Below are 10,428 nucleotides of genomic sequence, written 5' to 3'. Positions count from 1 at the left end.
ATTTAAAAATGTAACTTGGTTTGCTTCGGAAGCAAATCCAAAGAAGTTACATCAGACTGCCAGTATCAGTGCAAGAGCTCACCTCCATCTAGAATGCCTCTGACTCCTTTTCATCTGCAATAGTAAAGGCATGAAGAAATAATCAGGTAAATATTACAAAATCACATGCTTATAAAATAGAGCAGGCACTCCTCATTAAGACGAAACTAGAGAAAAAGGAGCTATTATTCACTAAACTATGTCCACCTTCAAGAGCTTTTTCTTTTTAATCCTGGTCTGGTACCAACTTCCATATAGAACCAAAATTGGAGACCTAAATTAAGACAGGATTCAAGAACAGATCCCACCAAGCAGTATGCAGGAGCAGGTTTGGATTTTTTTTATCATAAAAAGATATCAATAGAAATGAAACGTATATGAGAATTGCCTGCTGGACACTACTGGACTCTACCATCATCAGTTTATTGCTAGCTTATGTATCTATATAGCTATTATTCTTAGAAAGAGCTTGTTTTCACTTCTCTCTGTGCCAGCTATTACTGTCAAATTCTAACAGTTCATCTCCTCTCCTGTCTCTTGATTTGATTTCCTACTTCCTTGAAGTGCTACTATCTTCCCTCCAAAGGAGAGGGGAAAAAAAGAGAAACAATCTATACAAGATGCAGTTTTCAAGCAGGGCTTCACAGTATCTCAGTGGTCAAACTAGACAGGGATGCAGTTTGAAGGATTCATAGAGATAGTGGATCAGCTGTACCTCTGTCATAGAGTAAAGCCAAGGCACTTCACACTGGGCAGATGGGCTGAGTTTGAAACTCTCTGTGGCTGTTTTCATCTTCAAGTCCACACCTTGAATACTTTAAAAAAAAAAAAGCTTATGACAAAACCAGGAAGAAGCTACAAAACTCTTCCCTGCCCCCTAATGCCTAAAAAGCAAACACAAAGCTTGGGCAGTGCCACCCTGCCTACCCCACAGGCCCCTCTTTACTGGTACACTTGGCCCATCGCTGTTCCCTCAACAGGAGAAACATTTGCTTCCCTTAGTCAGTCTTGACCAGGCAGATCTCAAAAGCCTGAGAGTTTCTCCATGCCAGTCCTTACCCAAATGTTGCCTTTTCCAGCTTCCTTTACATCCAGTAGAGGAAGTCCTGTCCTTAAGTTCTACAGTTTAAATATTTGAACAAAGGTATTGTATTCTCTTAACACTCATAACTTTTATTCTCAGCCTGTATCTATCACATTTTGCTCATTAATCAGCCCTGGTGATTTGCATGTCCTAGTTCTGAATGAAAGCTAAAAACTTTTATGAGGAAAAGAATTTTAAAGTTGTAGAGCATAGTTAAAGCATAAAACCTACAAATGGCAGCTTCCTCAAAGCTGGCCTCTTTAACAATTACATCCTTTCAAAATACTTCTTTGCCCAAAACCTGACCAAGCCCCTTGGTTTTTTTCCTTACAGTTATTTAAATCCCAGCCCCTTGTCAATATGGCTCTTCAAGAAAAGAAATTTAAAAATTCAAGTCCAGATTTTTCAGCACAAAACTGCAGAATGGAGCAGCAGGAAAACTGATCCTACACATACTGGGATAAGATGTGAGAGCTACATAATATTTCAGGAAACATCATGTTATTTCCTAGAACTGCTCACTTCCCTGGGTTGATTTTTCAGCTGACAGCAAGTAAAGGCTTCGAGCACCTAACACAACAGGTTTCTCACAGGAACTCTTTTTGTGGAAAGTCTTTTAGATTTCAAGAACTATGTAAAGAACTTCAAGTCCATCTTTCCTTTGCTTAGAAGAGACAAAAGTGCCTTCTAACTAAAATTGGAAATATTGCAAAATATCTACTTATAAATGGCACAGTACATTTGTATGCCAATAAATTTATACTTCCATTACACTCAAAATAAACAAGGGAGTACTGTACTGAAAGGAGGATTTCCCACTATTCTAATAAGTAAAAGAATATTATGAACTTCAAATTTTGCATGAAGACAACATGACATCATTAGCATGAGTTACATATGTAACTAATGTGTTTTAAATGAAATAAATATGTGAAAGGCTTAAAGAAAAGTGATGGGGTTTACCCTAACTAAGAGCTATGCAGTACACATGGATGTGTGCAGAGAGGAGCTGGGGCACATCCAGCTAAAAGGTTTTAGGCCGTTAGGAGAAGGTAAAGGAGCAGCAGACATGGCAAGCACCCCTTTCATTCTGGTGTTAAATAGTGCTCTAGAGAACTGCAGAAGACATACAGAAAATCAAGATCTTAACTGGAACAGACAAAGAAATAATGAAAATGAACTCAGACACTTACAAAGTAGAATTGAACAGACAGGGAAATGAAACAGAAAGAGGAAATTCAAAATTATCGTGCAGGGCATCTTTGGATAACTAAGCATTTTAGTGCTATCCTGATGAGCAGAAGCTTCATTAATCTTTCCTGACAAGTGACTTGCAAGAAACAAAGTTGTGGCAATATTTCTGCTACTAAAGGAAACTTCCATGAACTGCAGTGGCTGCAACTAAACCAATATGGTAAAACTCACCAAGAACACAATAAAATTGCTTTAAGGAATTGCAAACATAAATCTCTCTCCTGCAATGTCATTTTCTTCCCCAGTGCTAGGCTTTATGGGGCATGTCATCAAACATAGCACTGCTGCAGTGCCATTGACCCTGGGGTCAACAGAGCTGCTGTGAAACTGCATCATATCTGCCCCTCCACTGGGGTTTGTTTGCCCTTTTAATAAAGTATTCTCCTCCCTCACAATTCAGGTGCTGGTCCAAAATCAGAAAAGAGTTTTCGTTTCTTTTCAACCAGAAAAGACACCTACTTGTATTCTGGAATGGTTTTTCCACCTTGATACTTTGTCTTCTCCTAGGGGAGCACCTCCAAGATGGGGCTGTGATAGCAGCAGGGAAAGGCCTAAGGAAATCTTGCCACTCAGCAGTTTGAAGGAGACACTGCCTCTTAATCTTCCTCCTCCACCCCCATAAAACAGAACAGATGGTTTTAAGGCAAAACCTTCAGCCTGCCCTGAATGCCTGGGCTTCTCCTTGGACTTTGTCACCAGTGGGAAGGAAGAAAGGATGGCATGGAGAAAAAGACAATGTGGCTCAGACAACAAGGCCAAACATAGTTCCATGCCCTCTTTTCATGTGGCAAAGGAACAATCTGACTGTAAAATTCTGAAAGAACAGGTTAGCTCCATAGCTGAGTCATTAAAAGGTGTCACATTTAATTCTACATCAGAGTCAAAGTTCTTCTGGACAAACCACTCTGCTCATGCCATAAATGTAAGCAGCAACTGGCCTCTCCCCTATGCAACAAAGGGACAAAAATTAAAAGATTTCTTTCATGGGAATGCACACAATTTGATCACAGTGACACTGATTTATGCAAAAGCTTATTTGCTTTCTTGTTTATTCCATTTCAAGAAAGTTTGCTTTCTTGTCTTAGAGCCAGCTCCTTGCTATCAGAGGTACAGGGATCTGGAGGAGAGAGCAAAGAGTCCTGCCCAGAGGCAAGAGGAGCCAAGATGTTGTCAGAAATCGGCCCTTTTTCAGGTTTTAAAGGCATTTGGGACCTGTACAGATGTGAGTTCTCATTTTTATTGTTGCAGTGAGAGTATTATTCCCTTATGAGAAGCCGCCTGAGCTTCAAGCCACCTCTTGGTTTCATTAAATGGACCTTCCCTCCTCAGTGTGCACCTCAGAGAAGTTCAATTTGATATCCACAATCCCTAATGAGGCAACAGGGTTTTCTGTTGTGGAAAGGAGGTGTTCTATCAGTCCTGTTTTGGGTCACTCCTTTGGTAACTAGGGCACCCTGAATATATTCCTGTCCCTTTCCCCCTCACAACCCCTAAAAGCAGAAACAAGGAACAGATTTCCTGCAGAAGCCATCACCTATTGCCTTCGCTCCTTAAAAATTAAGTTCATTTTTGTTTCTCCAGATCAAGCTCCTTTTTTAGGAGATAAATCCTACATCTCAGAAGACCACACCTAAGACAGTATGGCAACTGGCCAATTTTCCCATGCTTGTCCCTAATAAATTATAAAAGTGTGTTTTATATTACTTTTAAATGCAATAGCAATTCCAACTTTATATTCTATAGAACTTACACATCATGTCAAAATACAAACAACCTGGAGAGCAGAAGGATCTGAGTTTTCTCTTAGATTTGGCACAAACCCCAGTACTGAGTGTTTTTGCAGACAGCTGGGAAGGGGGGAAGCTACAGAAGAATCAGTTTTGACTTTTTTTTTTTTTTTTAAATGAAATCAAAAGACAACAAACCTTCAAATTGAGACACAGTATAACAACATTGCCAACAGAGAGAAGAACCAACAGGTTCAGGCACCCATCCATTGCTGCTTTCTTATGACCTGAACATTCTAACTGCATCAGAAGTGGGGTCTGTCTAACTGTGAACACAAGTAGCAGGACATGGTGCCCATCTCAAGTGAGAAAAAAAATCAACCTCTTAATACACCCAAAAAAAGTTCTTGAACAAAATATAGGTTTTCCTCCTTATAAGTATAGATTTTTACTTTGTAAAAAGCAAGGTCAGAATTGTGGGTGTTGCTTTAGAAGGAAAATAATATAATTAGAACATACTTTTTATTGAATTAAGTACAAGGCAGAGCAGTTCATTTAATTCAATAAATGCAACAACAAAGAGAGCTCCAAGTATCAGATCTTTTTAACAACAGTGTTTAGGTTCACCCTTCACATTAGCAGCTGGAAGACAAATCAATCTCAAACTGAGAAACACTTGAGCAGGGTTGCCTCCAGGAAACCGACGGCAGCAGCACAAACACACGTTACACATTCTGCAAGGTTAAATTAATGTGAAGTAAATTCCTCAAGTTATGTAAATAAATTACAGTAATGTTGTCTGACAGCTCATATTAAGTGAGATTAATTCAGCAAGCATAAAATATGCAGGGGACTTAACACCCTCACGGATCCCTGTTCATCTTATGGCAACCAGGCAAACCTTCAGGCCTAAGGAAGATGCTGCAGCCTGGAAGCCACAGCAGCAAACCCAATACGTGGCTGCTCAGCAGGGGCAGGGCTCTTGGATGGCTCTGGGAAAGGTCACTGCTGAGGCTCAGCCCAGCTGATCTCACACTGCAGACAGTGCCTGCCTGCAGTGCTGGCGAGGAAGGGACGCCCTGAGTTCCGCAGAACTGCTGAAAAGGGGAGAACCTTCAGAAGTGAAGCAGAGACCTCTCTGCCTCTTGGAGAGCTGTAAACTGACCACCAGGTAGGTTTGTAAGCTGTCCAATCTGTGAACAGACAAACCAGAGAGCTTCTAGATAATTCAGAGGAAAAGGAACTCGGTTTGCAAAATTTAAGGTCTCCCCTCCCTCAAGCCTTTTTTTTTAAACAATTTTCTCTCACAATCAAGACCTCAAACACAGACAGCAAAAAATCCACCAGGAAACACCAGCAGAGGATCACTCCTCCATAATTAACACTGCTATCTCCATTCTTCTCTAACTTTGTGAAAATCTTCCTGACCCAAGTGAAATTCTTTCCTCTTTAGGGGGAAAATGATACAATTCCATCAAAGCCACCATTAAAGGATTCATCTTTTGTCCTATTCTCCCCCTTCAGACGGACTTGGTATCCAGTTTCTGGAAGGTCCATTCTCTGAATCTGCTTTTACACACAAAAGAATGTATTTCCGTAGTGAAAACAAAGCACCACATAGACACATATACCCACACTGCTACAGAAAAAGGAGAGCAACTCACTGAACTCTGGGCTTTTGAAACTCAGCCCTAACCATTTTACCATAAAAAAAACCCAAAACCAAAAGTACTGAAAAATGGATTTTATTCTAGTGATTGTGTATAATAGTATTCAGTTTATAGACCAATATAAAGAGGAAAATATTTTCATTAAAGGAAGAGTAAGTGCAAAAAAGGTTTGTTTGGAAACCTCAAAGTAACTTTAGCTGTGGATCACAAGAAAACTAAAGATGTGGAGACACTGAAAACAGCACTCTGTCCAAAACCATAAGCCATTCATTCCACAATATATGACTGACTTTATCCATCTATTCTGTGATCTTTTTGCAGGCGTGACTTGACTCTAGCAAGCAAAATAGTTCTGCTCTTGTTAGGTTTAATCTTACTTCTTAATCTTCCTTTCAAATTTCATCTTAAATTTCCTGCTTTCAAGTATCAAGCCAAATTGATTTGATGCTTAATCCTCGACAAATAAATAATGAGCCTTTGAATTAGCCCACGTGTGATAAGGCAATGATCCCATTATTTCTCACATTCGTATAATCAGGCAGTGATTAAATTATTTCTAATGTCCTCAACATGAATGCAAAAATACACTAAAGAGATCTTTAACAAAGCTCCCCACCATGTTTTTTTATTAAATGCTCTTAATTTGAGTATTTTATCACATGATTACACTAGCTGGGCCATAAGAGCTTATTTTAATGAGAATGGGAAGAGCTCAAACAGTGGGTGTTCTGCATATCTCTTTGACATCTTTACAACCATTTGCCATTTTGAGTGTGATTAGCTGAATAGCAACTATTAGGAAGGTTGATTAATACTTTTTAAATTTGTCAAATCTTGGATAGCACTCAGATTATTTTTGGGGAGAACAGACTGAAACAAAGACTTCCACTATCTCCATCCGAGGACACAGCAAAATGTAATGTGGGCAACAAAGAAAAGACCTCACACCCAGCTCACTGCCAGCAGCACTGACATTTCTATTTACAGAGACCTGGATGCACATATGACATCCAAGGACTTAATTAATATCACGTTCACATAAGAAGCATGAGCACGGTTCCAGTTAAAGAAATGGTGTAGGCAGTGTGGTTTCAATGGGTGCCTCTGGGACGTTGCTATTGATAGCAGACACCTATTTAAGTGCTAAGAATCAACATGAAATGCCATTTAACATCCTATTTAAAAAAAAAAGTTTTTAAAAAATCCCCTCATAGTGAGCTTGCACAACAGAACAAAGAAGCGCATTAAAAGCGCTGATAGGGGTATTAAAAGGCAATATTTGATGTATGCATATCTAGTACATTCATATTGAATCTGGCTGTGATATGAGTTGCACTAGTTAAAATTACATATTTCTCTTTTTCCTCGAATCAGAGGAGGCAGTTACAGGAAAAAATCAATATCTAAAGCTTACAAAGCCAAAATCTTCTTTCAGCACTAAGATATCATAGTGATAAAGGCCATGAAATAAAGGTCAGAATACATAAAATAGTCATTAGATGCAGAGAGACATTTGTAATACACACTGAAATTAGTAGTGCCTTGCCCTTACAGAGGTTTACCTGAAATGCTGCTCCTGCCAGCACAACACACCCTCTTCTCCCCACAAGCCCACAGGGATGCAGAACTTGCCAAAAGTGAGTAGACTTTCCTGGACTGTGTGCTATGATTGTGGGAAAGAGATGGGGAGAACTGCACTGCTGGCACTGAAAACAACACAATTTTCTGTCATTCATGCTACTGTTCATCCCTAGGGCTAACAATCAACCAAGTGAAAATACTCCTCCAGAGGAACTTTAGGATGCTTCAAGTCTCTGTAGGTTGCAAAAGAAATGGCTGAAGGCTTCACTGTTCACCAGTAGTTTCTGAGTTAGTGAAGCCCTTTGCAAACAGGTGAGAGACAAAATTCTTTGAAGATGTGGGATAGATGAAGTGACATGAAGCCAGAAAATCATATCTTAATGTGCTTTTCCATTGGCTATAGCTCATGTCCAGCATGGAAAAAGAACAAGATGGAAAAATCAGAGAACTGGCACTACTGATATGTCTGTGAGGAAGGTGTCAGTCTGAATTCCCTGCAAGCTCCTCTATGCCTGCAGTTTGCCCTAGTGTGCCTTCACGTTTAAGGAGAAAGGAGCAGAAAGCAAGACTGGAAGGAGGCCTGGAGGAAAAGGTGAAAGGAAAATGGAATAAGAAACAGATCAGTGCAAAAGGGAAGAGTGTTAAGACAGTAACAGAGATCAGCATGTGCAAGGCAAGTGGCTAAAGAGGAATAAAAGGAAATGGGAAGATGCAGCAAAACCTATTCATAACTATCACCAATGTCTTGTATTGCCTGTCTGAAGACTACAGAGCAGGAGGGAAAGGAAGCATTCCCAAAGAACTTGCCTATTACTTCTCAGGTAGGGGTGGGTGAACTGCCTTTTAAAATATGTAACACACTTCCCCACTCCTGCTCTCACTACTCTTAAAAGAAGTTGTATTTATCATGACTATATGATAATTCTGAAGGAACAAAATTTACATTTTTCATTTTTAAACACAGAAAATAAATGGAAAGTGTAGGAGAATGGAGAGAAGGTTACATTTACTTTTGAAAAATTAAGGAGAAAAATAGCTCATTTTCCAAGATGACCTTGCAACTCCTACCCCCTAGGGTCCAGCAGATGGGAGCATCAGGCATTGCTTTCTTTGGCCTGTGCTGGTACAGGAGCGATTTGTGAAAATGTCAGAGCAGCAGCGGAACCATGAAATCTTCCCACAAGTCGTTCCCTACTAGCATCATACCACTTTAGCTTCCACATCATCATCCCAAAAACTTTATCGAGCAAGCTGCCCCACATAACAGCCCCTGCAATCAGACAAGTTTTCCTACAGCAAAGCAGGTACTAAACAAAGAACCCTCCCTTGCTATGTGTGCATAGGGAAACCATATTTTTGCAATCACTCTTTATTTTTCATGAGTGGAATAAAATGGCCAAAACATTTACTCTCCATGAAAGAGCAGTGAGCATGCTTGTCATTTTGCAGCAGGATGCTGAGCTGCCAGTGGAATGGCTGCTAGGGCTCCAGGCTGCATTCCCTCCACCCCTGTTAGCATGTTTAAAGCCATAGAGCACAGAAACCACCACCCTAACAATTCACAGCTAAGTACATGCACTGTCATTTATTTTCCAGCAGTTAAATGAGGCCCTTTCCTCAAAGGTGATGCAGTGAGTGGTTAAATTGAGGGCATGACTTAAGAACGTTCCCCCAGAAAAAGTAATGATATGCAAATATGAATGGAGTTCTCAATTTGTGGGAAGCTGATACATCTTTACTGTATCACCTGGCATGCAGCACTAGAGATTAGAAGACAGAAGACACTTCAGAAGTGGGCTGGTGCTACAGGCAGCAACAGATTGCTGCCATTAAAATGACATTTATCAGAACACTATCAGAGAGTCTTTAATTTCAACAGTGAATAGCTGGTCCTTGGTAAGATTCTGTGTCAGAACATATAAAGAAATGGCCAACAGCCACAGTCATACCCACAGTACTCAGCTAGTTATTATGACAAGCAGCAGTTATAACAACAATCTTGTCTCGTTTCCTCCAAAATATAATCCTACCGCCATTAGCATTTGCTGTGTCCTGAGAGTGCTTCATCTGAACCACTCTGCAAAAAAAAGGAGAGGACAAGCAGCATTTACCCATAGGACAAGATAAATCCAGTATCACAATCATTTAATGAGGACTACAAATCCTACTAAGTGCTTTTTCATTTATAAGCCCTAGATAAAGGGCAGGACAAAGTGTGGTTTCCCTCCAGAATGCTCCAGACAAAGACAATGCCAATTTTGGCCTCATGACAATATGTTAATACAAGAGTATCTGCAATAAAGCCTTCACAAAGAACACCACAGAGTATATGTTTTAGTGACTGTGCCACAAAACTGGTGTGGTTTAGCAGCATAATTCCCCATCATTATAGTCATGCTTCAGTGAGGTGCAGTCATTTTCCAAAGATAACACTCTTAACAGTATTATTCCATTTCTTTTATGCTGTGTAATAAACAGGAGTTTCAGTTACTTCATTTGGCAGATGCTAGAGCAGAACCAAGCCTGTTTTTCTGCTTTACAAAACATTTTCGTGTGCTGTTTTCTCCTTACCAGATCACTCAATGGGACATTTCCAAGTCAATCTTTACATTATCTGGATCACAATAAAATACATTAAAGATAGAGGAAACAAATTAGATCAGAACAAACTATAAATTAACTCCTACACTCCTCTTGCCTAATCGCTTGGATTTGAGGTCCTGCAAAAACAAAGTAACTGGAGCTATTATTACAGGACACAGAAGAATCATGCACTCCTCAGATCCAAAGATCTTCTCCAGGTTCTCTCACTAAGAAAACAACTTGCAGTATCATCCTCACACAGTGACTATCACAACATCTTCAAATATCAATACGCACCTGGAGAAACAGAAACTTCTGCTGAGATAAATCAATGACAGAAACATAGCCCAGGCTGCACCCAGCTGGCAGCACACGCAAGCTTAGATTCACATTCTGCAAATACAAATGAAGAATAAAATTACCTCCAGGTTACCTTTGCTTACCTCTCCCTCCTGTCCCACCCAGACTCCTCCCTAACAGGCAGCCTTCA

At 40.0% G+C, this 10,428-nt stretch overlaps 1 long non-coding RNA gene across 2 annotated transcripts in view; it reads right to left on the bottom strand.

Moving 5' to 3' along the window:
- The window catches only part of LOC108444770, a 58,953-nt gene that overhangs the window by 36,956 nt on the left and 11,569 nt on the right, over window positions 1-10,428 (bottom strand). Inside the window, exon 2 of one of the 2 annotated variants that reach the window (XR_001859454.1) lies at window positions 10,236-10,331. The exons of the other annotated variant lie outside the window; for it this stretch is intronic. This is a non-coding gene — a long non-coding RNA (uncharacterized LOC108444770). The remainder of the gene's footprint in view (window positions 1-10,235; window positions 10,332-10,428) is intronic. 2 annotated transcript variants of the gene reach the window in all.

This window comes from Corvus brachyrhynchos, unplaced genomic scaffold (assembly GCF_000691975.1).
Source record: "Corvus brachyrhynchos isolate BGI_N302 unplaced genomic scaffold, ASM69197v1 scaffold262, whole genome shotgun sequence".
NCBI lineage: Eukaryota > Metazoa > Chordata > Aves > Passeriformes > Corvidae > Corvus > Corvus brachyrhynchos.
This window is presented reverse-complemented; position numbering and strand designations above follow the sequence as displayed.